Raw genomic sequence first — 6,318 nt, 5'->3', positions numbered from 1 at the left:
GTAGTAAGTATGTATGGAATGCACATAGACTTACTGTCAATAAAAAGAAAATTGTAGTAAGTATGTATGGAATGCACATAGACTTACTGCGTTTTAACTTTGAGGAGCAGCGTGAGATACGAGATTTTTTAAAAGTAGTGACGATATGTCGTTGGTCATTCGAAAGTTATTCGCATGGAGTGCATGGAGTGGAGCATGGTGAAATTCTAGGCACAGCCAGGGCCCCAGCGCCGAGTGTTAGGAGATGCATTCCCTCACACCTTTTCGGCAATTTCAGGTATCAACTTAAATTTAACGTTACCTACTTAGACTACCTAAGTACCTACATACCTAATGTATGTAACTTGCAAAGCTGTATCAGTAAAAATAAAGATATTATATATACACCGTGGTTTTTTTTTTCGTTAAATTCGTCATCAGGAACCTAACTGTAAATCACTTTTAGTTAAATTCGCAAAAAAAAATATATCATCGTTTTCATATACAGCGCGTAAACCTAATAAGGGCGATAAATGAAACCAGGCATATAATTCAATATTGTTATCATTAATTAAGAAGTGTTTTTGAGTTACTCTTAATTTTAACCCAATAATGAATTTTTGAAAAATTTCCCAGCAGCAATGTACTGTAAACGTGGTTGCGATGACAATCAATGACAACTGTCAACGAGCGTTAAATGCGAGTGTGTTTGCATTACGTTGCGGGCCGAATTAATTTGTATGGATAAACAAAAAACAATTTTGAGTAAAAGTTATCTAATTCCATTTTTGATGTCCTATACTCACCACCGTTAAGAGGTTCGCCCGTATTAGGTTTACACCCTGTATAATAAATGAATTAACTAGTGTCAAGTGATTGACGGCACATGTCAAAATAAATAACATTGGGAAGTGTCACACATGTGTTCAGTAATTATTTTTATTTTTTTAATAACTCGATAACCGTAAGAGTTAAGACGCTAGTTTCTTAGAGAAATTAATTGTATTTAGTCTAAAGAACCATCCCTTAAAGTTAACGGAATTAATTAACAACAGGGTGTATATTACGCACACGTAACACTCGTAAATAAGTATACCTTGCAGTTAATCAGTTATATTATACCTACAACCTTATCAACATTTGGATACCTACGATCAGGAGCCAGGCGGAGCGCGGACGACACACTTCCACGGCTATCAATCCTCATTAGCACTCACTGTCAACAATATTGTCACCTTGTTTGTAAATAGAGTCTATATTGAGCCAGGATAATTGCAAAGAATGGTATTTATAGCGAGTTTGGAGTCAGTGATCGCAGTGGCCAGGTCGGTGTCTGCCGAGAACAGTCACTGACCAGGGTACCTAGCCAAATGCACTAACACTTACGACATTATCGTTGTCGTAGCTAGCTATCTCTATTACTCTTCCATATTGGCGCGACAGAGCCAGATTGCGTTTCGATGAGCGTCTAGCGTCGACGATTGCCGGCTATGCCGGCTGCCTTAGCGGGATATTCCATCCCTAGCCAATACTAGCTTGTAATTAAAACGATAAAACCTATTACAACTTGAGTGTCGCTTGATTGGACGCGAATAAATTATCTTTCCTTTTGTAATAAAACAACACTCCGCTATTTAAATATGACACTTATAGCAGTTATAGCGATGCATTACATTTTAATTCATTGCGGTAGTACGTGCTTACATGTATATGGTTTTAAATCGCTCGTCAACATTGATTAGGGCATACCTATATAAATATTTTTCTACTCCCGAACTGTTATTCTTCATTTACAGGGTCGTGCATAGATCTTTAAAACCCTACATAAAAGTCTATTCCCCCAGCGTCCGCCGGCTTTCCGCGCATGCGCCCAATATCGAAAAAACTGAAAACGCATTGTTTGGCTCTGTAACTATGGCAACGCATTGTTATTTATTTATTTATTTATTTATTTAATCAAAAAGTAACACAGCATTACAGTTTACACTAAGGCACTGTGAAACTACAAAATACAAAACAAGACATAAACGATAAATATTACAAAAAAGAATACAAATTAAACATTAGATTTGGGCGACGACGTAACAGCGTGGCTCCGTTGCGTCGTCTGACTCGGTGTAGGATTCGGCAGGTTGCCCCGGAACCGCCGAAATACCACACCCTTCGGCCAGAAGTCTGCGCACGCGATGGTGTCCTGCAGCGTGCGCGTGCGTTATAACGATACGGCGCGGGTGCGCGGGAAGGCTTTGGGCAGCTGAGCTGACAGTGCAAACCTTTGCGTCAAAATACAGGAAACAGTGTGATTTTCACGAAAGTTATTCAAGAAAACTATTAAAAACTAAGTGCATGGTCGTAGAAAAAGTATTGTATACAACGGTGTTTAACTGAGTCAAAAAATAATCGTGGCGTCTTAATAACAATTTTCGGCTTTGCCTCAAATTGATACCCACGCCACTCGTCTTTTTTGACCTCCTTTAAACGCCTGTTGCATAAAATACTATTTCCTGTCGCGGAATTAGTAAGCCATTCTAATTCATAACCGGTCAATGAAAATTCTGTTAAGGTACTTCAGTTTATATTTAAATAAATGGTGCTATCTCACTACGCGACGCTTGTTCGTCAAGAGTAGTATCAAAATCTTATGATTTTACCTAAAATATCAAGTTAGGGTAGAATAGGCCTCCAGGACAGAACGTTCTACATAGTTTGGACTCCTGCGTAACTCAAAGTAGTTATAGGTTATGTATTTTAACATAAACATTATATCTGTATGGCATTTCATTTATTAAGACCCAATGCTAAGTAGAATATAACTCCAAATTGGCTGTGTGGAATTATTAAAATTTAATCCGGTAAATTAACTACTGTTCAGTAACTAGAGTTATAATAATATTCATTTTCAGTACTGAAGGTGCTTTTTACGCACTATAAGTAGTGGTGGATTTTTGTCAGCATTACGTCGTTTTCCACAGACTTTCGAACGGCGAATTCATGCGTTAGAGATTCAAAAATCGGTCCCCCACGTCGAAACTTTGGAGGACCATCTGCACTGAAAAACGTCGAACGATACACGTGCGAAAAGGGAATTCGTAACTCATGTCGATTTAAAACACCCTCTGGTCCTGTTTTCATTTATCGCCACTCGTTTCGAACTTCCTCTTTATAATTATTATGTTACTTTTTGAAGGCCACGACGATACTAGCTACATGCACTGACTCAAGTTTTACACGTGTTCAGGGGTTAGGAACAATAAGGCCAAAATACAGTCCTAAGCAGGCTCTTGTAGGGGCGGTGAAGCAAATTTTTCCTTATTTTGTCGTCACTTAATGGCCCGTTGGCAATAACTGGCCCGGGGCGACGGATTCTTAAATTCGCCTTTGCTCGTCTCTATGCAACTTTACTTTCCCTAGGGATTACTTTTTAACCGTCGCCTCATATCTCAAGAAGGACGGTTATCAAGTCGTCTGTATGTTTTTTTTTTTATTTTTTTTTATTTTTTATGTTTGTTCCTCGATATCTCCGTCGTTCCTGGACCGATTTTGAAAATTTTTTTTTTGATTGAATGTATATTCATACAGATTGGTCCCATTTTTCTCAGAACCCAGTTCTGATGATGGGATCCTGGAGAAATCGAGGGAACTCCTCAAATCTGAAAGGCATACATATGGTGATTTTTGTGTTTTTAAAGGAACAGCATGCATTTAGGTACGGAACAGTGACATTTGGTGCAGTGGAACTGCTGATGATGGCCAGAACGGAACTCTTCAAATCTGAACGGCACGCTTATAGTGACTTTGGTATTTTTATACGAACAGCATGCACTTTCGTCCAGAACAGTGACATTTGGTGCAGTGGAATTTCTGATGATGGTCAGAACCGAACTCCTCAAATCTGAACGGCACGCTTATAGTGACTTTGGTATTTTTATAAGAACAGCATGTACTTTCGTCCAGAACAGTGACATTTGGTGCAGTGGAACTGCTGATGATGGCCAGAACCAAACTCCTCAAATCTGAACGGCACGCTTATAGTGACTTTGCCATTTTTATAAGAACAGCATGCACTTTCGTCCAGAACAGTGACATTTGGTGCAGTGGAATTTCTGATGATGGTCAGAACCGAACTCCTCAAATCTGAACGGCACGCTTATAGTGACTTTGGTATTTTTATAAGAACAGTATGCACTTTCGTCCAGAACAGTGACATTTGGTGCAGTGGAATTGCTGATGATGGCCAGAACCAAACTCCTCAAACCTGAACGGCACACTCATAGTGACTTTGGTATTTTTGTAAGAAAAGCATGCATTTAAGTTCAGAACAGTGACATTTATTTAGTTATGTTTGTTAAGCATATGTTTTGAAGTCAAAGTTTGTCAAGCTTCGATTTCTTATAATATAATCGGATTCATGAGGAATTGAGGAAACTCCTCAAACCTTAACGTTATACGTATATTCATTTGTGTTGCCATCTAATAATTAAAGCATTAAAAGCAGTTTTAAAAAATACTTACACATTTCTACATAAACCAACATTCGCAAGTAGCTTTCACCAGAACCCGAAAGGCGACGGTTTTTTTTTCTTAAAAATTATATCTTACCTTATCTTATTCTTTTATCTTACGTGTTTTACTCAGTAGCCAAATAAAATATGTTTCACCCGAGCTCCAGCCAAATCCTCGTAATGCAACGTTGGATTGGGTTGGGTTGGCGTTGGGTCCGATTTTGGCACAATGATTGAAAAAGTGTGAGGTGTTAGAGGGTGCGCCCACGGGCGACAAAGTTGCTCGGCGACTTTTTTGTCACTCACATCTAGTCTATGGGATAGTATGAAAGTGTGCGCACTCTCATACTAGCCCAATAGACCAGATGTGACCGACAAAAAAGTCGCCGAGCAACCCTTAGCAATGCTAGCACATCAATTCTATTACTATTTCTACTATTTACCCTTTGGCGTAGAAACTCTACTTAGGTCCATGGGGTCCCAGCGCGAACAAGTTGTTCACAGAAATCGCGAAGCGTCTGGTTGAGGTAACTGGTGACCGAAGAGCTGGCGACTTCCTCGCACAACGTATCAGCATTGCGATCAAGGGCCTATTTTGGACATTAGCTAGCTTTTAAGTTTAGTCTTAATTTCTTATATAATTATGTAAATATGTTCATGTAAATAAAGAGATTTTTTCTATTTGAGATCGTATTATTCATCACTACGTAATCACAAATTATTTCAAATCGAATGATCAAATCATGTTTACCAACAAGTTGTCCAAAATAGAACTGTCATAGTTGATATAATACAGTGATAAACATTACATACCTACAAGCTAATTTTAGGAGGGGAGGGGGGAGGCTTGGTAATTTTGCAAAATATGGCGGAGCGGGGGTCACATGAAGTCGGAAAACGCTTGACATGTTTCGATTAATTTTAGTAACGTTGCCTCTCTAGCCTCACTGGCATGTAGTCTCTACCTCAATGATAATTTGAATGATATTACACACTACATAGAATAATTACGAAGGTTGTGGCGTCCTAGGAATTATACCAGCCGGCGTATTATGATTATGATTCCAATTTTATCACTTATCCACGTGGATAAAGCATCCGTCACGCTTTGGCAAGTATGTCACAGTGAGAGTGACAGTTGTCTTATCCACGTGGACAAGTGATAAAATTGGAAGCATGATACGCCGGTAGGAAAGGTAATGCAATCAGATCAGCAGGGTGGGGAGACTCTGTTATCCTGTGCCTCATCGTGCACACTAGATTCGCGACAGTTGCCCTTTCGCGATATATCGCAAGGTAGATGAAAGATTTAGTGACGAGATGTCTAATTGCCTATAGGTACTACACTATTATGATACAGGTCCCCACTAGAAGAATAGTGATCTATGAGACCAGCTAAATGCAACCGCGATAAAAAATGAGTGTAGCGTCTTTGTCAATGGAAATTATAAAACGCAGGGAGCGTATAGGGGATAAGGGGGAGGTGTATGTATGGGGAATATACCTAATCCGTTTATTGCAGACAACATAAGGTCCAAACAAAACTAGGTACAATTAGAATAAATCACAGTTCTAAAATACATAATTTAACAGCAATTTCAACACATTTTTTCTGTTTATAATATAGCATAAAAAAATAAAATCATAAAACTCACAGATTAAATAAGAGTTACATATATTATTATTAATGAGTTGGTCCTCAATAAATGAATATTATTATTTCCTTTATTTATCTTCCTTCTTAAGTTAGGTTTAGTACAATATGAGTATAAAAGTAAAATAAAAATAACACTATTATTATTAACATTAAGTCCTAGGCTACTTAAAATTCAAATCA

The sequence above is a fragment of the Leguminivora glycinivorella genome, chromosome 8 (genome assembly GCF_023078275.1).
Source record: "Leguminivora glycinivorella isolate SPB_JAAS2020 chromosome 8, LegGlyc_1.1, whole genome shotgun sequence".
Lineage (NCBI taxonomy): Eukaryota > Metazoa > Arthropoda > Insecta > Lepidoptera > Tortricidae > Leguminivora > Leguminivora glycinivorella.
This window is presented reverse-complemented; position numbering follows the sequence as displayed.